The sequence below is a fragment of the Protopterus annectens genome, chromosome 4.part1 (assembly GCF_019279795.1).
Source record: "Protopterus annectens isolate FY-2018-M chromosome 4.part1, PAN1.0, whole genome shotgun sequence".
In the NCBI taxonomy this organism is placed as follows: domain Eukaryota; kingdom Metazoa; phylum Chordata; order Ceratodontiformes; family Protopteridae; genus Protopterus; species Protopterus annectens.
Genome location: NC_056734.1, coordinates 791,444,477 through 791,470,163, shown reverse-complemented (window position 1 = coordinate 791,470,163; position 25,687 = coordinate 791,444,477).

Here is a 25,687-nt window from a genome sequence, read left to right as displayed (position 1 = left end):
ATGCGTTATCACATATCATAAGTATGCATTTAGTACAGTATATTTTGTGAAATATGTGTGTAACATAGCACACCACATATTATTCAGGTTATGCAAATGTATATATATGACATGAATTTGCTAACACAAAGACTGCCTTCTACATAGAAATGCAGTTCCATGCCTAACTAAAGTCAGAGCCATGCTAGCATCTCTGACGTATATCTCTAGTCATTGTTGCATTACTATAGCTCTAATGCCCATGATAAAAAAAGTTCTCCTGTGGTGCTGACAGTTAATACGCAAGATTTAACAGTTTACCCTTTTTTTCTTAAGGATACAATTCCCAGGTGGTATTACTCAGTGTTACCAGTGTGTAACTCCCAACAAGCCAATATGTCATAAGTCACACCATTTTTCCTCCAGCCAAACATGATCATAGTAAAAAACATAAAGCAGTTAATTGTTTAACACTGGAATGCATGTCAATAGTTTCAGTGCCACACATAGCCAAATCTCACTGCCTTTTTCACACCTTCACTGCTTTGTGATGTAGTCAGTGCCAATGTGCCTGGCAAGCCATTGCTGTGGTTTCAATTGCACAAGTGCAGTTGGCAAGGCTTTGAGTTTTGTGCACAAGCTGTGACATGTACAATCTGAAATAGGCACAAATTCAAGTACATATTTCTAGCTTGACTTCTGTAGATATTGCTAGTGTAGTGAGGGTGATGTTCTATTTAGTGCACAGATGTGGGGTGTTGAGGTGTCCAGCATTTTTATGTCAAAACTCATCAAGTGTTACAGCCAGAGGCTGCTGCAGGGAATTATACTGGGTGAGAGGATTATACTGGGTCAGGGGATTATATTGAGTCTTAATATAAGGCTGAGGCTTAGAATAGTTTGGTCAAGCCTGTCTCTAGTGCAACTGGCATCCCTTGCACTGGGGGGTAATATTTTCACAACTACAGTAACATGAAGAGGCACAAGCAGGACCTCCTGAGCTGATGGTAGGATGAATTTAAGGCTGCAAACAGCCCTCAGTTGTGTAAGTATACTGACCCATCGCATGTTTTTGATATGGCATTAGTTCGCCAGCAAATGCATCACACTGATGAGTTCATCATGTCAAAAGTGCTCTCTCTCTCCCCTTACAAATTTGACTTCTCCTGTGTATCTTGCAAATAAAGCTGTGTTTTCTAGATTGTGTAATTAGATAGGTAGAAGGTAAATTCTCCTAATGGTGAAGTGATGTATGAGTGTGTGTGTGTGTGTGTGTGTGTGTGTGTGTGTGTGTGTGTGTATGTTTCAAGGGACCGTCAATTAAAGCCTCATCAGCAGATTTGCTGTACCCACTTCAATGCAGGAGAAGAACTTAACTTTGGACACAGCTCTCTCTACACATTAAATCACTTTTAACAAAAGTGTCTTCTCTACAGCACACCGATGAGGTCATCTTCTCAAAAGTGCACTCTGTCCCTCAACAAGTCAGACTTTTCTTGTGGCACTTACAGGCAATATTCTATTTTCTAGATTGTGTAACTAGATAGGTAGGATGTTCAAACAGCACTGTTAAAATGTATGCAGTTATAGTGGGAGAAGTCACCCCATCCCATTTATCTCATACAAATTGTGTGCAAAACAATCATATGATGTAATGACTTCACATAGGTGGATTCGCACAGCTCTATTAGGAGCTCTACCGTGGCACATGTTATTTTTATTCTAGTTGTTAGTTGGTAGACTTCTGTAGTTTGCTGTTCAAGTCCAGCAAAGGGCAACACTATATGAATGTATGCATCAAGCTATTATTCTCAGGTTCTGCTTTGGATAAAGAAATATAAACTCTTTTTGTAATTTCCTGCCACGTAAATGGTTGTTCAGAGAATGTTGTGGTATGAGTGCTCCTATGGCACATGCATTCCCTAATGGCTTGTATGGCATATCTACACAGAACAGAGTGTGTGTTCAGTTCTGGGACAATGTTATACAAAACAACAGAAGCAGCTGCTGTGACCAAGAAACATTGATATTGCACTGCTCACAGTTGTGCAAACATTATCACAGCTACCTCCCTGTTACCATTCTGACAAATCATATCATACAAATTATCGTCATACATTTTTTACTACTTCACACATTAATTTAATTCATTTGTGATAAGATCCATTGCTGTGCCATGCGGCCAACATAGTTAATACACAGCTCTGTAGAGCATGTAGTATGATTGGCAGGGGTTTCAGTCTGGTAACATTTGTCTGTCAGAAACTGTGTCAGACAAGAGTGGCTTAAGCAAAGAAAGCACTTATGGCACAGTTAGATGGCTTTTTCAAGGCATCACTCTTCAAGATAAAAGATCCATATATGTTTAGAATGCAGTGCTGTAAGCCTTTCAAGAGTTCACCATGACACACAAAATATGCCTATTTCTGTGGCGTCAAATGTTAATATGCCTCTTTCTGATAACCTGTCCTGGCATTTGTTCAAATCTGACAAGATGCATATGTTGAGTATGTCATTGATTATTCACAGACATTATTTAATTTCCAAATAAGAAGGCATTTTTTCCATGTCTTCCTCCAAGCATTTATGCATAATTGTAATTGCTTTCTTCACACTGTACAGCTATATTGCACTTGAGGACTTATATGACATTTCATATTGTATGGCATAATGCAAGATTATCATAAATTGCGACTTGGCCAGTGTTATGCCACTTTGTTCTGTATTTGTGTTGTGTACATGCTGTTATGGCAGTATTTGTTGTACTTTCTTGAGAGCATGCCCAGTATAATCAAGTAGTAAATGTGCTCCAAGTTATTGTGATTAATAGAATTATACACAAAACTGTGTGGAAGTGGATAATAATGTAAAGTGTCTATGGTTGCCAAATGGCAACAAATGGTAAAACATATCTCTTTCTGATGTGCTTGACACAACAGCTATAGGGTTCATTTCTTCTTGTTTATACATGATGAAGTGGAGAATAAAGTGCCACTGTCAGTCATCATGCATTCATTCCCTATATATACATGTCATATTCAATAAATGCAGTCTATGCAAATAGCTCCTAATGTATCCAGTGTCATTGCTAACTATCTCAACTTGGCATGTTGGCAACATTGATATCACCTTTACTCTCCTTTGTTACAATGTTAAATTGTGTCCCTCTCACATCCATTGTTAGCATGCTGGTTTTTAGTTACTGGCATGGGTAAAGAATTGCGAACAGGATTAAACATTATCACGTCAGTATGGAAGTATATACATTAAAAATGTGTCTTTGTCACATAATCACAGTTGACTGCATGGATTGTGCACATTTTCTTTGTTTACCTTCTCCCCTTACTTATGTCTGCACTATAAACATTGTATTCTCTGCATATTCTCCCCATTTAGCATCACTTACATCTTAATTCTTGTGATCAATTTGCCCTTACTCTACATAAGCTGCCAGCATGTGCTCCCTTAACAGGTTTGCTTACAGGCAAGCTATTTTGTTTACATTGTGTGCTCATGCTACTGTGCACCATTTCATGGCTACCATCACAGCTACCGGCCACAAAATAGTGTTTGTAAATGAGCAAGAGCAGTGAGCAGCATGCATTATCATTAAGCTCTGCTGCTTATTGCATTAAGGCACTGAAATAATGCAGGCTTTGTGCAAAGCTGACGTGATTGTTAATGAATCCCAGGGAATGTGCTAAAAGCGATTTTATGCATTGGTGTTAGCACACAGTTGACTGTGGATTTAAGGATTCTCTTAAGATCTAACTCCCAAAATCTAATCGAACTGCATAAGTAACTTCTCCCCTTACTTAGCTAAGGAACTTAGCCTTACTACAGGATATGTACCCAAAGAATGGCGTACAGCTACAGTGGTCCCACTCCACAAAGGTGGTGCCACAATGGACCCCGGAAACTATCGCCCCATAAGCCTGACTAGTCTGTTCTGTAAAGCTATGGGGCGTATTATTATGGAACTCATAAACAAAGACATTAGGAGCCTCCAGACACTGGACCCTACCCAATTCAGCTTTGTTAAGGGCAGATCTTGCCTCTTAAACATAGTTGATTTCTTTGAAACAGTTACCAAAGCCATAGATGAGGGCAAGGTAGTCCACACAGCCTACCTGGACCTCACAAAAGCCTTCGACACAATACTCCACTCGGGCATCATAAATAAGCTTACCAGCTTAAATATCAACCCCTATATCAGAAGATGGGTTGCAAACTGGCTCAGAGATAGAACTCACATGGTCAGAATCGCAGGTGCCATGTCCGAATCCAAACCAGTTACAAGTGGCATCCCACAGGGCTCAGTTCTGGGACCTCTCTTGTTCGGTATATACTTCTCTGAGGTTCAGGCTAACACGGGAAGATTATGGCTGACAAAGTTTGCAGATGACTGCAAACTGGGGGGCATAATCGAATCTCCAGCTGACACAAGCATCCTCCAAAAGGGTCTCACAGAGACGGAAGCTTGGTGCCAGAGTCCCGGCCTCAAGCTAAATGCTAAAAAGTGCATAGTCATCCCCTTTGGGAAAAACAAGGTGCCCACAAATTACCACATAGGTGGTAATCCATTAAGTATGGAAGAAGTAATTAGAGATTTGGGGACCAACGTAGATAGTAATCTCTCCTTTGATAATCACGTTGCCAAAGTGGTTAGAGAAACCTTCTATATAGCCTACCTTATCACGAAAGGGTTCACATCTAGATCAAGAGAGGTCATTGTGCCCTTCTACTTGTCACTCATCAGGCCCATAATTGAATACAATGCCCCTTTTGGGATGTACCTTACCCGACACCTGCAGCAACTGGAGAGACCCCAAAAGTACCTCATCAAGAGGATCATGGGCTACAAACAGATGTCCTATGCAGCTCGACTAAAAAAACTCCAGCTCTACTCAGTTGCTTACCGCCTACTCAGAGGCGATCTATGTCTGACGTACAAAGCCATGTCAAACCCAGAATTAATGGACATGCTCCACCTCAAAAAATCCAAGTCCCTTAGAGCTACACACTCCAGGGACCTAAACTTCAGCACAAAAATAAATAGGACATGCTGGAGGGACAGATTCATTTCCCAGAGGCTTCTCTCACTCTGGAATAGAATCCCAATTCATGTTAGACATAGCCCCTCGCTGACCCTCTTCAAGCGAAATCTGGACGTGTGGATGGGAAATCGCAAATTCACCCCTGGGATCTCTCCTGTGTCCCTGCTAGACAGAGGCACAGTAAACTAATCTTAAAAGGGTACCTTCTGTGACCTACTTTACAGAGACACAGTAGGCTAATCTAATAGGGAGGCGGAAGCCAAATACACTCTGGCTAGGCTTATAAATGCCCTAGGGCAGATAGCCTAGTATCTATCTATGAACCTATGAACCTATAAACCCTCCTGCCCACCAGGCAAACATCTTCTGTCCTTCTCTCTAGCTCGCCTCTGGAATTCACTTCCACCTCTCATCTGTACCACTAGCAGCCTCTCTTCCTTCAAAACTTTACTTCACTCCCACATAACCACCCACTGGGAATGCTCCTGTTCCCATCCTACATAAAGTTCCCCAACTTAAGCTGTACTCCAAGAGTTAATACATCTATAAATGTCATTCTACTGCTCTTAACCCTGATAAGCAACTGATCAAAGTAACAAACCTTGTATATGACTTTGTCTGTTTTGAAGATTTCTTTGTGTTTGCATTTTACTAATGCCATTTACCTGTATTGCTGTACTTTCTATTGTTATAACTTGCTTCTTTTAAGTAATTTGTATATTTTTGGAGCTTTTCTGCCCAGGACTCCATTGAAAATGGGCTCCTTGTGGCCCAGTGGACCATCCTGACAAACAAACTGCAAATAAATAAATAAATTAAAAAAAAAAAATTCAGGTTATAAAATTTAATTTCTGTACCTTTATTAGTGCAGATAAAAACAAAACCAAAGCCCCAGACAAAGGATACATCTCACAGCTATAGAATGAAATATCCAAGTAGAAAAGCTGAGCCAAACCGCCACGGCTGTAGTAAACACAACTTTATTACAAAAAGTACTGAAAATAAGTAAGCACTTTTATGATCACACTGAGCACTTCATCAGACTGCTGTTACTAACTTTTTCATCTTATTTAAACACATACTCATCCAATAAGCAGCTCAACGTAATTAAAATACAATTAACCAATTAACAACATTACTAACTTCTTTTAAAAGCCTTCAGAACATTCACACTCTGTGACAGAAACCTTATTACATTAAAACCCTTCCTCAAAGCAAGGGCACTTAGACATTAAATGGAGTAAGAGAAAGCATCATATTCTTTTTTGTATTTTTAAACAAAACATTTATGTTATTTTAGATTTTTATCACATAGTGTGTGAATATTCTGAAGGTTTTTAGAAGACGTTAATAAAGTTGTTGATTGGTTAATTGTATTTTAATTACATTGAGCTGCTTATTGGATGAGTATGTGTTTAAATAAGATGAAAATTTTACTAACAGCAGTCTGATGAAGTGCTCAGTGTGATTGTGAAAGTGCTTACTTATTTCTAGTACTTTTTGTAATAAAGTTGTGTTTACTGTAGCCGTGGCGGTTTGGCTCAGCTTTTCTACTTGGATATTTCGTTTAGTAGCTGTGAGACGTATCCTTTGTCTGGGGCTTTGGTTTTGTTTTTATCTGCACTAATAAAGGTACTGAAATTGAATGTTATAACCTGAATACTTACTTATTTTTTCTTGTGTATTTTTTTATTTATTTGCAGTTTGTTTGCCAGGATGGTCTACTGGACCACATGGAGCCCGTTTTCAATGGAGTCCTGGGAAGAAAAGCTCCAAAAAATATACAAATTACTTAAAAGAAGCAAGTTATAACAATAGAAAGTACAGCAATACAGGTAAAAGGCATTAGTAAAATGCAAACACAAAGAAATCTTCAAAACAGACAAAGTCATATACAAGGTTTGTTACTTTGATCAGTTGCTTATCAGGGTTAAGAGCAGTAGAATGACATTTATAGATGTATTACCTCTTGGAGTGCAGCTTAAGTTGGGGAACTTTATGTAGGATGGGAACAGGAGCATTCCCAGTGGGTGGTTATGTGGGAGTGAAGTAAAGTTTTGAAGGAAGAGAGGCTGCTAGTGGTACAGATGAGAGGTGGAAGTGAATTCCAGAGGCGAGCTAGAGAGAAGGACAGAAGATGTTTTCCTGGTGGGCAGGAGGGTTTATGCAGTTAGATTAGATTTTGGGAGTTAGATCTTAAGAGAATCCTTAAATCCACAGTCAACTGTGTGCTAACACCAATGCATAAAATCGCTTTTAGCACATTCCCTGGGATTCATTAACAATCACGTCAGCTTTGCACAAAGCCTGCATTATTTCAGTGTCTTAACGCAATAAGCAGCAGAGCTTAATGATAATGCATGCTGCTCACTGCTCTTGCTCATTTACAAACACTATTTTGTGGCCGGTAGCTGTGATGGTAGCCATGAAATGGTGCACAGTAGCATGAGCACACAATGTAAACAAAATAGCTTGCCTGTAAGCAAACCTATTAAGGTAGCACATGCTGACAGCTTATGTAGAGTAAGGGCAAATTGATCACAAGAATTAAGATGTAAGTGATGCTAAATGGGGAGAATGTGCAGAGAATACAATGTTTATAATGAATGTTTTTTAAAAGAAGTTAGTAATGTTGATTAGTTAATTGTATTTTATTTAAGTTGAGCTGCTTATTGGATGAGTATGTGTTTAAATAAGATGAAAAAGTTAGTAACATCAGTCTGATGAAATAGTCAGTGTGATCGTGGAAGTGCTTATTTATTTCCAGTACCTTTTATAATAAAGTTGTGTTTGCTATAGCCGTGGTGGTTTGGCTCAGCTTTTCTACTTGGATATTTCGTTCTATAGCTGTGAGCTGTATCCCTTGTCTGGGGCTTTGGTTTTGCTTTTATCTGCATATTTCATATTTTGAAACCGGTTCAGAGCATGGCTGAAGGCTTTGATGTAGACCTAGAGTATGTGCCAGCAGGAAATTTAGTACTACTACCTCAAGCCGAAGGGCTGAATCAGATACTTTATCTGGAAACAAATCCACTTTTTAACCAACCAGTACTTCCAGAGGATAATAGAGCTACTGTAGATGGAGACATTCAGGTGCATTTTTCAGAGCAGTTTAGAGTGTATGAAAATACTTATACAAGCTTAAGTGACTCCAATGGCAAAGATTCAATTTGGAGCCATCTCTACAGTATAAGATCATTCCTAGAGGTCTGAGAGTACTGACCATGCCCACATGTGGTGATTTGTTCCCCTATTTATTGAAGAAGTGGCAGCAATTGAATTTGCAATTAATTTATAACTATATGAACCTTCTCACTGAATTTTTTCTGCCACATGAGAGGGAACTACAAAGAGAACTCAAAGAACTGTATACTCAGATGCATGCTACATATTCATCAGATATTATATCTGATAGACTGGACACGCTGCATGAACAGATCCTTAATTATAAGAAACGGCTTCAGAATGGCAAAATGAAAAAACTACAGTGAGACATAATGTTTTTTCAGTGTGGAATGGTGTTTTCTTGGCCCAGGCAACCTGTTATGGACACCATCCAATCAACAGGTTATTCTCCTTCTCAGCAGCCAATCAGTAACACATCAGCTGAAGAGGAAGTAAACACACTTAGCTACTTGGTTAGCATGCAAGCAGCTTGCATTTCGGTTGCAGAACAGAACTCCACAATGAGAACACAGAATATGAACTTGGCAATGGAGAAGGTAGGCAACCAAGCATCGCAAACTAAACAAATTAATCCTTTTTCCGAGGGCTCAAATGGAATGAAAGAAACTTTAATAATACCATTTCAATTGAAAGACGCTTTACCGATAAAAGAGAGGTCAATTAATTGAAAGTATTTAAATGGTTCATTTTTAGTAGGAAGTTGTATTCTGATGAAGTTTCTTACAGGAGATGTAAGCGCTTAATACTGATAAACTACTGGATTTTTATTTTTACTTCCTAAGTGCATTTTCTACAAGGATGGCATTTCAGTTATTTTATTGCCATTTGTGTTGTTTTTACATGGTGTGGTGTTCTTTGAATTTGATCTGTAATTTGCTGGAAATCATCCTGGAGAATAATATATTTGCTTTCAGGGATGTCTACTACCTCCAGAAGATAGGAGTAGCTATGGACACGTCATGTGCCAATAGCTATGACAATCTGGCATTAGCTAAATGGGAGTATACATCATTTTTACGAAACAATGAATACAGCAAACACTTATTATGGCATACCCATTTTGTTGATGATATGTTTTTTCTGTGGGGGGGCTCCTTGCAAGAGCTAGATTTGTTCTTAAAATATGTACACACAACAACAACATTCCTGAAGTTTACTTGGAAGTTTTCATTCGAAGAAATTGAATTTTTGGATGTGCTTGTCAAGAAGTCTGTGATTAACATACTGGAGACCAGCTTATATAGGAAATGTTATGAGGGGACAAATTCTAACAATGATGAGATTAAACACTAGTGACACACAACTGACAGCAGCTCTGTAAACCCTTGGGGAAGAGTTTATAGGCAGGGGGTATTCCAAGCATGAGTTTGATACGTGTGTAGTGGATCTACTTAAAGAAAAGGAAAGAAAGAGAAAGCTACTTCTCATGACAGGAATACTCAGGAACAAAGACAAATAGCACTGAAAACAATAAACTTAGATTCCCTATTTCTTTCGCTAGTGATGTTGACATTTTCTGTGAAGTCTTTAAAAGGAATTGGAACATCCTGAAAGCAGTGGAAGAGCTAGAGGGAGTGATAGATGACACACCCGGCTTTTCTTTTAAGAACAAAAAAATCCCTCAAACGTTAATTATGTTATAAAACACAAGGGACTGGAATGAAGAACATTTCACAGAGACAAGGCACGTATATATGCAAGAAATGTACAGCCTGCAAATATATATATTCATGCACCACCCCTGTACATCCACAACTACATTTTGAGATTCAAACAAAATGTTATACAGCCTGCAGAACCAAAAATATAGTTTATTTTAGTTACTGCCAAGCCTGCAAAGTTTTTTACATAGGGAAGACTAACAGAATGTTAAAGGACCGCATACTAGAACATGTCAGAGATATAAGCAATAAGAAGGAATCGAGTGCCTTGGGCAAACATTTGGAAATAGAAGGGGCACAACACACATTTAAAATCCTTGTACTAGAGATTCTTGAAGAAGGGGTTAGAGGAGGGGACATAAGAAATAAGACTGAAGCAGCAGACCAAAGGTGGATTATGAGGCTGAATGCTGATAAACCACCAGGGATCAACGAAGTTGCCTCATTAAAACCCTTCCTCAAAGCAAGGGCACTTAGACATTAAATGTAGTAGGAGAAAGCATCATATTCTTTTTTGTATTTTTAAACAAAACATTTATGTTCTTTTACATTTTTATATAATAAGGTTTCTGTCGCATAGAGTGTGAATATTCTGAAGGTTTTTTAAAGAATTTAGTAATGTTGTTGATTGGTTAATTGTATTTTAATTAAGTTGAGCTGCTTATTGGATGTGTATTTGCTTAAATTTTGATGAATAAGTTAGTAACAGCAGCCTGATGAAGTGGGCAGTGTGATCGTGAAAGCGCTTACTTATTTTCTAGTACTTTTTGTAATAAAGTTGTGTTTACTACAGCTGTGGTGGTTTGGATCAGCTTTTCTACTTGGACCTTTATTAGTGGATCTGTCTTTAAGAGCAGAATTTTCACTTGTAAGCTAAAAAAGGTTTACATTATTATTCACTTCCACATAGTTTTGTGTATAATTCAGTTGATCACCATAACTTGGAACACAATCATGCCAAAAAAAAAAACTAATGTAATATACCATTTACAGACAAAAATGCCAACACACTCCCTGAGTATAAGTCATTAAATCTCCTACAAAGTGGAAAAAATATTTGAGAAACTCCAGTAAAATGCATTTTTGTTCCAATAGGAGACTGAGGATAATATCTTCAGAATTAAAGCTAGCAAACCAGTTTCATAGCAATTTTTGCTTAACAGCAATTATTAAATAGGCTTGCCAAAAATATCAAGTTCCAGCTTCATTAATCCAGCATAACAAACTGTTAAATCTTATGTTCTTTGACTGGAAGCAACACCAGCAAATGACGTACATGCACAACTAATTTAAACTAAAAATAATGCATGGTTCACTAAAACCACATGTGCGTCTTCGATATTGCTCCATTTTGTATTCAGTAAGCAGCTCTACATGGTGTGTAGAGCAGCACAAACTTGGTAAATATGGTGGTATGCTAATTACAGCATAAACTGCAAAACTGTATAATCAACCAATCCATGATTGGGAAGCTATTCAAGAAGCTATTAAGCAATCGTGTAGACTCAGTGCTGTTTTTCCCTGCGAATTCCAAAACCTGTTGGAATGCAGCCATAGAAGCTATCCTCATGGAAAGAATGTTAGGGACTGCTATTACTCTTATTCCTGTGTATGTGCAATGGACCAGAGTCTGTTCTGCTGCTGCCAATAGACCTCAGCCAAGAAGGAGAAGGATGTTTAGACAACATTTATCTGTTCACTGTCTGTATGAGGTGGAAATTGTAGAGCGCTATAGCATGCAGAGAGACACATTACAGAAACTCTGCAACTTATGTCATCCTCATCTGAGAGGAAGGGTAACCTGAGGAGAACCAATTATTATGGAGACTAAGGTATGTGCAGCACTAAGAATATTAGCTACAGGAACCTTCCAGATACCAACAGGTGACATGCTGGGGGTGTCACAGGAATCAGCACCCAGGACCCTACATCAATTCCTGAATGCTATACTACAACATGCCTGTCACTACACATATTTTCCGAATACACCTGATCATAGAGCCACAACAATGCAGGAGATCTGGCTTGTAGCACACTACCCTGAAGTCCTGGGTGCAACAGACTGTTCACATGTAGAAATCAAAGTACCACCTGGGGAAGAGGGAAGGGTTGTAGCTCAGTTAGAATATTGCACCGTCTCAGCCACTGTAGCTAGATAGCATGTGCATATAAGTACTGAGCACGTGCAAGAGCAGTGCCATTTTTACAGTCAGTCAGAGTGAATGCATGTAAGAATGGAGATGCAAATGTGAGTCTCTTTGAAGTAATATGATAGTCAGTCTTCTAAGTACATGCTCCAGTTACTGTTCATAATGTGATTATGTGAAATTTAAAAACATTCGATCAAAACTGTTTAAATTAAGGAAACTTCAATTGGAAATATCATACTTTAAGGAATGTATCTGAAGGAGACAAATACTCAAAGGATTGAGACAATGGTGATTCGCCATGGGTTTAGTAGAAACCTCTCACTTCTATTTCAAACTGTTACACCTGTTTGATGCAGAAGGTTGTGATTTTCTTGAATTACTCATCAAACAATATGATGGCCAAATTATGGCATTGAGAGATGATTTAACTGTATTGGAAATAACATTGTCTGATAATAATTTTCCCAGACATAAATACAACTTCTGTCACATCTTCACTAGTATAGAGAATACTTTTGTGAAGTTGAAAGAAGTCAAAATGAAAAAATGAATGAGAGACCAGAGGGATTATGACAATGGCAAAGCATACCCTATCCCTCCAGAGTCTCAGGTTGATTGCAATATGGGAAACAACAGTATAGGTAATCAACATCGGAGTACTGTTTCTGATGCCAAGATAATTGAAGCAGGGACTGATACTACGAATGAAATGGGGATGATGGAATACAAACATCAGTAAGGAGTAGTCAGTATCTTAGAGATTGTCAGTGGAACGGTAACCAATTGGATGGCCAGGATTTTCAGATGGGCAGGGAGAATGGCCAAACACAGGCATGAGGAGGGACAACATCTCGATGATGGCAGAAGAGGCAGAACTGATGGTGATGTTAGTAGGAGATATACATGAGCAAAAGAGAAGCAATGGCCCCTATGATGGAATTAAGCTTAGAATTTTAACTGGCTCTACAGGGACTTTAAGATCTATAGTTATTCTTCATTTGACATTCCTTTGGATTTAATAGATATTTAATAGATATTTTGGCCAAATGATTATCTTTTGTACCCACGACATGGGCCGATCTTCTCAGAACTTTACAGGAACTTAGAATATTTCTACGTAAATTAAATTTAAGTGTCTTGTTGGATAATAATGTTTTTTTTCTAACCAAGATTATAGAGTTAGTAGTACTTTTAACCCTCCACTACATTCTACCCTATACCTCTTTGAGAAAACATGTCAAACGGATATCAAGACAGCTCTGGGTGGCCCAAGACATTCTTCGATAAAATCTAACAACACTGAATGTGATAGAAAAGCCCTAAGTATTTTAAAATTGGGTGGAGTTAGGGTAATGAAACCTGACAAGGGGGGGTGGGTTGATCTTTATGGATGAGAATGACTACAAAAAGAGAATTAAAACAATACTTGCCACTGAGGTTTATACCAGTGCTTCCATAAGTTAAGTAAATATAGCTTATCAGAGAGTTAGATCAGTACTGAATGATTGATTTATGGAAGCTACAATAGACATTGACACATTTAACTACTTGAACATGATAGCACCAAGGTATCTGGTTATGTTTGGAGCACCCAAAATCCATAAATATCTAGATAATCCACCACTACGACCAATTGTAGATGGTAGGGGATCATTAACCTATTCCTGTGCAAAGCTTGTGGATTCCAAATTGAAACAATACTTAAAGGGTGAATCTAAATCTGCAGTCATTTATGGAATTTCCTGGAAGCCATTAATAATCTCCAATTTGTTGAAACTTATAATTTATTATTTATTTATTTATTTATTTTACATTTGTTGACCGGGCTAGTCTGGCTGGATACATGTCCATTTTCAGCAGAGGCCCGAGGAGAAAAGCTCCACTATAACTGGTACATTACATAAAAAAACATTACTGTACGATACAACTTATAAGGATTGATGAACTAATTGAATGTAGGATATTAAAAATACAGAAAACATATTTACAGAATTGTACAGTTCTTGAATTACTTCATTTTTTACAGAATATGTATAATACTTAAAATACTAAATACTGAGTAGAAATTCCTAATCACATGTTATTAGGAGAAGCAGGAGTAGTAAGTTTTGAAAAGAAAGGAAGAAAGAGGTAGCACATACAAAGGTCTATACTATATAGTATTGACAGCTAAGATAATACATTTGTGCCAGGGCACCAGTTCTAGGAAATAGAATTGCATGGCAGGGAGCAAAGTGTGAGTGTAAGTGAGAGGGTAGATGACAGGATCCAGAGGTGTATTGAGTAAAGAGAAAAGATGTTATAGGAAAAGTAATATCTAAGTGGATGTAAGGTGAGCTATAGAGGAGGAGTGATACAAGTAGTAGAGACAAGCAGAGAAAGTAGAGGAGGGAGTTGGATGTATAATTTTTTAACTATTGACATTTGCGATCTATATACAGTCATACCCAGGAATTAGTTGGATTAGAGAATTTTTGTTCAAAAGAGGGGCAGAATCCGAAGAAATTAATTTGATCGAATGCCTTTTGAAAATAATTTTATCTAATAATTTCATATTGTTTAATAATGCCTTTTATTTGCAAAAAAACAGGTGGCAATGGGGTGACCTTGTGGGGGCAGTTTTGCTCCCTGCGTGATGGCCCATTGGGACAAATAGTTATTGTTTTCTAATCTGATGTCTAATGAGAAAGTCTATTGATACACTCATTACCTGGATGACATTTTTGTCATCATTAAAGGCAACCTGAGGGTAGCAGAAGAATTAGTAGAGGAGATTACCAAATTAACAACCTTCCTACAATTTACGTCTCACTTTGGTACAGATTCAATGCCATATTTAGATGTTAGATTATCTAAAGAAAATCCTAATGGCAGATATATAGCCAACATTTTTAGAAAACAATCTTGCTCAAATAGTTTCCTTCACTTCAACAGCTCTCACCCATACCACCAAAAGAAATCTGTGATAAAAGGGCAACTAGTTAGAGCTGCGAGAATGGTCACTTTGGATGTAGATTTTCACAAGGAATGTGACCATCTTAAACAGATGTTTGTGAAAAGAACATATACCCCACAATTACTGGATGAAGTAATTATGGAGGTAATCAGAAAAATACAGGCTGGACATTTTGTAGCTATCCTGAATAGGGGGTCTGAGTGTGTGACTACATATACAGCAGGGGAACATTCCTTGCGGTCAAGCATGATACAAAACACAGGGAACCCCATATATAATTTAAGCTTTATTACACCATTTTCTAGTGACACTAACACACTTAGGAGTATTTTGATGAAAAATTAGACTTTAATCAATGAGGACATAGAAATTAAGCAAAAACTAGGGGAAGGCCCTAGAGTAAATTTCAAATGAGGTTTGAATTTGAAGAACTTGTTGGAAACTAAACGAAAAACATTTGTACCTTTTATAGGGGTGATGAAATATGGCCGTTGTCATTTTTGTAAATTTATTGAAGTTGCCACCAAATTTAGAGTAGATGATAGGACTTATAATATAAATGGTAAATACACCTGTGAGACAAAAGGGGTTTGTATTTGGCTCAATGTCAATCATGCCTATGTTTCTATGTAGGCAAGATGGAACGCTGGTTTAAGCAACGTATTTATGAACATCAATATAATATAGCTGGGCTTAAGAGTACAAATGCTTTGGCCAGGCATTTTATAGATAATCCTGAGCATAGGTTCTGATATTTGATGATTGAACAAGTACAAAAAGATGTTATGGGTGGTCCCTGGACACTGAACCTAGAGGAGAGAGTAATGCTGTGGCAACTCAGATTGAACGCCCAGGCTTTCCCAGGTTTAAATGATTATTGTTAATTGAAATGTATATTAAAATTTAAATCATTAGAAAGATGATATAAAAAAAGGTTTTTAAATTCAAGTAATTTTAAGATGATACATAATATACTATTAATCTGTAGTTTTATTGTTTGACATCTTAATTTTTGGAGTACAACTTTAAATGATTATGGAAGCAGAGTGACGTCATGGGTACAGCTGTTATTTAAATTTGTGTGATCCATTTGTATTTGTCTAAAGAAGTTTACTTATAATAGTAGATGAAATCACTAATAAAATGTGTGTGACTGGAACTTTCACCATCTTTTTCGTTATTTCATTTTTTTGGTTTGTTTTTCCCATTTTTATTTGAATTGGTTTAAAATTGACCTTCTTCCTGACTTAAAATCCAGAGCTGTCATTATTAAGTTGAAGAGACATTTTTCTGTCCATGGCTGTCCACAAAGAGTTGTTTCTGACAATGGTGCATAGTTTACAAGTCAGCAGTTTAAGAAATGTGCTAATTCTTGGGACTTTGTCCATGCTACTAGCAGTCCTGAGTATCTACAGTCCAATGGATTAGCTGACTGTGTAGTTCAAAGTGCAAAGTGTTTGTTAGAAAAATCCAAGAGAGATAGTATCGATGTTTTTCTCAACCTACTCAATCTTAGAAACATTCTTCAAGACAACTTACTTGGTTTATCTGCTCAGAAATTAAATTCTATGCAGACAAGAACAACCTTAACAATCAGTAAAAGCCTACTAGTACCACATGTAAAGAATAACACAATGGTAAAAGCTTAACTTTTGAAGAAATGCTGATCATAACAGCTGTATTATGATAAGTCCAGCAAACCTATCAGACCATTGAGACAAGGCGAGACTGTAGGAATGCAAACAACAAAAGGTTATGACCAAGTGGGTATTGTAAAAAATCTTTTTGAAGAACCAAAATCATATATTGTGCAGTCTGATGGAATGGAATTTAGGAGGAATCAGAGGCATCTTTTTCCAGTCTCCAAACCAGTGACTCAGTAGATAGCCTGTGTAGAGATTCTAGTTCTCAGAGTGATACGACACTTGTTCCAGTTCAAGAGAACAGTGTACCTCTATTGAATGATTCTGAAATTTCCTCTGAAGTGTTAATTGAAGAGGACTCCCCAGAGACTGTCCCTGTTTCTAAACCAAGTCATAATTTCTACATAACCAGATACGGTAGAATTTCCAAACCCAATCCAAAATACACAGTGGCTTAGACTTGAGTTTGATTGTTATTATTGTTTGATGTGTTATCTAGCATATTAAACATCCTGTTTTGTCTTTTGCATGTTGAGCATATTAAAGTAGAAGGATGTAGATCACTTAGAGTATTGTACCTAATCAGCCACTTTAGCTAGCACGTGCATATAATTACTGACCACGTACAAGAGCAGTGCAATTTTGTACAGTCAGAGTGAATGCATGCAAGAATGGACATGCACATGAGTGTGTTTGAAGTAATATGAGTGAGTCAGTCAGTCTAAGTACATATTCCAGTTACTGTTACTGATGTGTTTATGTACAATAAATATTTTGAACTCGTGTACCTCTTCATCGTCTCATTTGAACACATGAGACAAGCAACAAGGGTGTATATAAATAGAAAGTGCTTCCACTATATTAACTACCAGGTCATGTGTAACACCAAGGGAATCATCCTGAATGTGTGTGCTGGAAACCCAGGCAGTTACCATAACTTACACATGTGGCACAACCCCCAACTGTATGACATGTTTTATAGGGTGATATCCCATGGGGTCATTTACAGGGGGATACAGGTTATACACTGGAACTGTGGCACACCCATCAGAAATGCACACCACCAATTGAAGAATGCTATAATGAGGTACACGCTCAAACAATGAATATCATAGAACATGTGTTTGGACTGCTGAAATCACAGTTGTGGTGCTTAGATATATCTGGGGAGCATTGCAGTATAATCCCTGTAAGTGTGCAAAAATATTCACCATCTGTGCCATTCTTCACAATATTATCATGGGAAAACAGCTTCAGCAGGAACATGAAGGACAAGGGCCACACATCCCACCAACCACTGGCAAGGTCACCACAACACACACAGGTGAGGAATCAGAAGGGGATCCAGCAGCACCTGTGGGTGGAGGCAGACATTGGCGTGCACAGTGCACCCTCACCCTAACAAGGGGCTATGGATAGCACATATGCTCACCATCTAAGGGGGTAATACCTACATCCTACACACATACATACAGTAAAATTGATGCCAGGCAATGCTCATGACCTTCATTTACCCATGTGATGGCTGTGTACTGCTAGCTTCATACACAGTCACCCCCAAATTAAAACTCTTACAACTACCAAATTTCCAAGGTAAGTGCTGTACCTGGAATAGAAGAATAAATGTCTAAGAATACAAATGAGTGGCATATTCTCACATACTGTTACTTGCTAATGTAAGTAAGTATAAGGTGGGTGACTTTTACAGCAATGACATCAATATGTGACAGCAGGGACTCATGTGAATACACATGTCCTCTTTCAACTAATAGGCCTCGTGCATCAAAGATTCACACATTCATACCTCTTAAATGTAAAGATTATCACAAAATTCCACAGTTTGGCCTTGTACTTTTGTACTGGCAAATCATTAAAAATTGAAATTATAGAATAATGACACACATTTCAGTTTCAGATTTCATATCCCTTGGTAAAATTATATAGTAATGCAAAACCTGTCATTCTATCAACTGTCTAAGTTTGTAAGACCAACATATTTAAAAATATTTTAAAATTTTTCCTATTGTTGAGTCTCTGTCCCACTTTTATTTATGGCTCATTCCAGCTTTGTTGGTCTAAAAGGTTAGGGGGGATATACACACTAAAAAAACCTGTAAGAAAGCAGTACAATTTGCAAAACAGCATCACAAATACAGATATACTAAGCACTAAGTCACCTATGCTCCCTGAGCATCAGGCAAAAGACTTATGTATCCCTGAATCCATAAGATAGAAAACAAGTATATGGCGCAGTTATTATCATTTGCATATGGTGTTGTCGGAGTGCAGGAAGCCTTGGCTGACACAAAAGGTAAGTGAGTGCATGTGAAGGAAAGAGAAACAGGCAGACATTTGGATAAAGCATCAAATGGCCACTGAGACAGAATGAGCTGTAAGCCTCACGACTGACCCATGTAACTTATGTGTGTGTGTCTGTATGGGCACTCCAGGTGAAATTGGTGAGTGAATGTCTGCAAGAACAAAGCCAAGCTCTGTGCTAGTGCTATGTTCTTGTATGTTGAAAAAGTGTGAGATGTGCATGGTAGAGGTGACAGTTTATTGTCATCATCCCTGATCGTGAGAACTGGCTCTGCCAGGAGTTGAACTGGCACATCCATGCCCACAGTCAGATGCACTGCTGCTACCTGAACATGACTGATGCCTGCTGGATGAGCTCTCCTGAAGGATACATCCAGGACCATGATTCCATGGCCTACCACATCTGGGTGTAGACACCTCAACCACTGATGGAGCAGTGAAAATAGTGCCACTACGGAAGCATGATCAACACTGTCACACTGGCTAACATCAGATGATGTGGCTTTCCTACATCCATGTGGATGCAGTCCCCCTCCCAGCAGATGTTCCTTCACACACATTACCCATGCCATTGTGTCTTTCATTTGATACATTGAATTGGCAACACAGTAGAGGCAGTCATGTATATCAGCCTGCGTCACATCTACAACCCTAAGTATTTCCTCAGAGGCTCTATTGGAACATGCCTGTATCTCCCTGACAGCCCTAAACATATGTTGATTGGTATGGAAAGACACACCAGGATCAGGTGGAGGTGGACAGCAGGCCTTCTACAGGCACCCCTAACAACCTCCTGTGTGGCATCTCACCCACACTATGGCTACAGCCAGAGTCAACAGGCATGGAAACCACAATAACCACACTACCCTGATTGAGTGTCTCACCCTCCACCTGTCCAATAACTGAGGGCTCCCCGAAATAGATTTGCATAGACCTACTGTGTGTGTCCAATGTAAACACAGGAGATGGATAAATGCCAACTTCAGTGTCAGATTCAAACTCTGCACCTCTGACTGTGCCTGTGTTTGGCCATCATCATCATCATCTGAGTCTACAGATTCTCAGATATCAGGTGGTAATAGTCCTACACTTTGTCAGGATCACCTGTGATAAATAAGTAGCAAACACAGGAAAGAAATTAAAACCTACACTACTACAATCACTACTACAATTTAATATATGCTAACAAACTAACATTGGTACCACTCTCACAGATGGTACAGAAATATGCACACAGTCTTGACACCCACCGCACATATACTGATAAATGCATATTTATGTCAAATGCTCATTAGTACTGAAATAAAAATGTTTGGCTAAGTGTGTGCACATAACTCTACACTTGCTAAGGAGGATGATCCTGGAAGAAACTAAGGAAAATGTAAGGGCACCATCATCACAATAACAGTACCCGGGGGGGGGGGACCAATGTAATGCCTTTATATATCCATTAACAATACTTTTAATTGATACTTGGCTGATACGTCCACCGCAAGCCCATGTGTAATTAAATAGAATAAGTTAACTCTATCAATCTATAAATAGGCCCCCCCTCCAAAAAAAATATTAAACCAACTTAATTACAACTTCCAATATTTTACCATACAAGTAATTGTTAAAAATTGACATATGTAAGCTTAGCTGGAAGCTCCTCCTGGGACATACTTGTCCTTCCTGAAACAGTAGCACCAGCATCAATCGCACACTGTTGTGCACTTTCCAATGAGCTCTCTGGATCCCTGACAGTGGACAGGAGCTCTTCATTTGGTGTCGCTGGTGGCTCTGTAGCAGGCCCTTCCCCAGTAGCTAGCTGTCCATGCATCACTGCAGCTACTCTCTTCCAGGCCAATGAAAAGATATCAGTGGCACTGTGATGCACCTGATCATATGTCCTGCTGTGCACCCCTAAAACATTGACATTGTTCACTATCTAGTTCTAAATCTGCATTCTGCTAGACATATCCTCACATCCTCTCACAAGCAGAAAGGCACTGTGTTGATGAAAGGATTGTACAATCATCTTGTTCTACAAATCACCAAAGGAGGGTTTGCAGGGATTGGGCCACTTCAGTGCCATAGTCCTAGGTGACATAAAACACAAAAGAAGGATACTACACACATAAATATCACATAAATAGAAGTCTTTCTTAGATATAACATGTATCATTAGTTTTTCAATATTATCCAATGGAGAAGCACAACATGTCAGTTATTAAAATATAAAAAAGTTTATGTGGTTGTAACATATCACAGTCATACAGAAACCAAGTTTTGATCCAAAACAAGGACCAACAAGAACAAACCTCTGGTAAAATGATTTTGCCTGTGGCAACACACAAATAGAACTTGGTTCACCCACCCCCAAAACAACAGGCAAATGATAGTTTGTACAAAGCAAGGAATAACACATCAGTCAATTGTTATAAGTGCTTTCCAACAAAGTGTCACCAAATGTGTACACATTTACCACAGAAAAGTCATTTTATGCAATTGCCAGTCAGCTGTACTTGTGCCCAGCACTCTCCTATAGGTGCTTATGGGCCACACTAGAAGGATAACACCCTTGTGTCATTGACAATATAGGACCATTACATTTCACTGAAATAATATAGATGGGTGCAAGAGAAGCAGTTGTAACAATAACACTTGTGATAAAAGTTATTAAAGCTGTGTATCTGAGAAAGTAAAATGCCCTGACGGAAATGCCTATGCCATCAGTAAACTTCTAAGAAGTACATACAGATAAAAGTTGCATTTGCTAATGTGTGTATGCGTATATATATATATATATATATATATATATATATATATATATATATATACATATATAAATGTGTCTTGGTCGAACTTGAAATGTCGAAAAGGAAAAATGATGGAGCGGCATATAAGCGAATTCCTTCCCTGGGAAAGAAGTTGCTTGGCCGCTTCTGTCACTTTGCCATTTTCGGTAATGTAGTGTGATCTCGGAGTTGGTATATTTAAGTAGGGGTGTGTGGGGGCAAAGCCCCCACTTTATGCAATGTTTTAATGTCTTTTTTCTTTTTTTTTTTTTTTTTTGGGAACAGCGATTTTTTTTCCCAGGGAAAAAAATCACTGTTCTGGTTGTTTGATGTTTTGTGAATTCAAAATTTAGAGTTTGATATAACAGCATTCGATCATTTGATATGTGTATGTGTATATGTGTGTATCTCTCTCTCTCTCTCTCTATATATATATATATATATATATATATATATATATATATATATATAGTGTAAATATATATATATCGTGTATATAAATATATATATATATATATATATATATATATATATATATATTTTTTTTTTTCTTTTTTTTTTTGTTAGTAATTTGTCATCAAATCAACATCAGTAGTCTTCTGTGCAGATAAATCCAAAGTAATAGCAGTCTTCTTCTTTGTTGTTCAGATACACAGCTCTCCTCACATTCAGGTTCCCTAGCTACAAGGTTACCTTTTTATAATGTAAATTCAGGCCTGTGAAGATGCAAATGAGATGTGGACTCATTAAAATTGCTAAATCCAAAAATCTTGGTTTCATGTCGCAGGTGTAAACATAGTATGGGCACTCCCTCAGTGTTAGTTGCTAATGGTTTGCAACTCTGATTGTTTACTGATAGGGAATAAAAACACACAACAGCAATTCAAACTCCCTTACCTGCTGTGGGTGTATCACCCAACTACATTTACAAAGTGTAGAAATAATTGTATCAAGATTTTAAATGTAAATTAAGCAGCACACTTTTCCCAGTTTCTCTTCACTAATATCCAAACTCCCCTGCCTCTGTTGAAAACTGTATATTACTGCCATTTAATATTATCATACATTTTAAGGACAATGATACAAGATGCCTTTACAGACTGCATGTCTGAGATTACTGCTCAGATAAGAGAAGAATGAACACCATTCAAAGAGAAGACAGAGCTGCACTGCTGCAAACAATACCCATAAATAGTGTGATCAGTCATTTCACTACATTTGTAATTAGCACATGTACACAACTGATTATACAAGTGTTAGATGTCTTCTTAATACTGTGGAGGAAATAGAACTTGCTTGTATGCACAATGATTTGCATCCCTGCTGTAAAGCTGTTTCTGTGGCAAAGAGGGATAAGAGATCATTTTGTGTTTTGTAGGGTCATTGGTGTGATAGTTCAACTCCAGAGTTATATAAAATATTTTATACGCACTAAAATTTCTTTTGTAATGTTGTTTATGTTTTTTGTGTTATTATTACTATTTGCATAGCACACAGCTTAGCCCAAATGAGGTAAACCAGATAAATGAAATACATTTCATTTAATGTATTGCTATTTTAAAGACAACATAAACTACACCTGTAAATCATGAGTGTGTGTACCACACCTGCTAAACATGATGAACCACACAGTATATACTAACTGTAGATCATGATCCATGTCCAGCATTTGTCTTTTAAGGATAAAACATAATACACACTGCTTATAAGGATAAAACAAAGTATGCATTGCTGTTACATTTGAGTGCCGCTTATCTTTGCTCAAATATGGTCTAATGGCTCACACACAAATCAGACAGAGCACCTGTAGACAGTAGTCAATTTCAAAACAGATACAGTCACTAAACAGCATTGTGTGAGGGTAGGCCATCTTACACAACACCTGCAGGTCCAGAACACCTGCAAACAGGAAGCAGACAGCAGACAGTTTAAAAATGGCTACATTGTATCCTCTATGGTTTGCCACCAAGCAGACATGTTAAGCAGCATTGCACTGTGTTCAGCCAACACATAGAGAGCAATAAATGTGAAAATATAGAGCTGCTGCCTAGCTGTCCCTGTGGTAGCAGTTGTAAGTTAACGGTTATAATATAGGTGAGTCTGGGTACTAATCCTGCTAAGCCCAAATTTTTCTTACTGTTGTTCCACTTTACTTTATATAACACTTACAGTATACCTACACACATGATGTTCCACTTTACTTTATATAAAGCATAACAGTATAAAAATATCTACACATAGGAATAAGAATATTTATAGCATGTGTATTGGGCATACACAGGATATCTGAGATAAATTAGATGTGTTTGGTCATGCTGCAGTAGCATTGTCGCTTCATAGTAAGACATTGTACTGTTCAATTCTCAGCTAAAGCGTCTTCTGGGTGGAGACATGCGTGAATGGACGTAACTTCGTTGAAAGTTGTGTGTCAGTGCTGGCAACTCGGTACGTAAAAATCTACTGCCAATCATTAGCAGACCGGAGTTCTGCTGTGGCAACCCCCTAACCGGGAAAAGCCGAAAGATACAACAACAACTGTGGGTATCAGTACAATTATAGTTGTTCAATTACACAATTTCAGAGCCAGAGTAATGGCTGCCCACTCACTTTTATAACAAATCAAAAATGTAAATATAATTAAAAATAAAAATAAGTATGTTTAGCACTGGACCTCATATAACTTATATGTTTGACTGAGGTATACTGACAGTTACATTTCTGTGATTACAATTGTCTTTTCTGGCCTTGGATGGACTTCAAATTTCAATGATACTTATACACACATGAATTGATAAACTAGACCTTCTCAGATCACACACATATAAAGTTAACCTCTCACTCTATCATGTGTATTGTAATTAATGAGCATGTCTATGAAGTACTTTTTCTGTGGCAAGGATGAAAAATCACATATGAAGAAATATGTTTTGCCTATGTTGCATAGGTTTGAATCCCACATTGTACAAATTAATTGTATCAGTGTGTTAAGGCACACAAAAATGTGTCTGGCCCTAAAATGTATACCCCTATATATATATATATATATATATATATATATGCTATGGTAGCATTGTCGCCTCACAGTAAGACGTTGTCCTGTTCGATTCTCAGCTAGAGTGTCTTCTGGGCGGAGACATGTGTGAATGGACGTACCTTCGTTGAAGGTTGTGCGTCAGGGCCGGCAACTCGGCACGTAAAAATCTACTGCCAATCATTAGCGGACCGGAGTTCCGCTGTTGCGACCCCTAACCAGGAAAAACCAAAAGACACAACAACATATATATATATATATATATATATATATATATATATATATATATATGCATACACACACGTGCAAAGTTAAATCAACTAACAGTTACCTCAGCAACCAACTCATAATGTAATTCCAACTGTCAGATTAATTTTCCTATATCAAAAACTGATTTCCTCTCTGGCACTGTTGCTGTCCACATAATGTTGGAAACTCAGTTGGCATGGTTGTTCAAGTATGTGCACTAGCATTAAATGTGATAAGAATCAGTGAGAAAACACTCTTAGCTGTTGTTCTTTGACCTGAATTGACATGTGTAGAAGTAGAATAAAAGGTGACCAATTTATGGCTCAAAGGTGGGGTGTTAAGGAGTCTAGGATTTTATATGGACTCCTTGAAAGCACCACAGCTGAAGGCTAATGCGGGGAAATTATATTGGATCTCAGTACAAATTTGAGGCTTGGAATAATCTAGCTAAGGCTGTTGCCAGTGCGACTGGCACTCCACACACCATTTTAATGACCTCAGAAGGCACAAACAGGATAAGCTCAACCAGTATTTTGCTGAGTTTAGGACTTCTTACATCCCTCAGTTATGTAAGTGTACAGATAAAGGGAATTTAAATTAGATAGAAAGCTGAATATAGGCAAGACTTGCATGCATAATGTTCTTCTCTTTTTTTATTCCACAGCCAAAAAGAGAT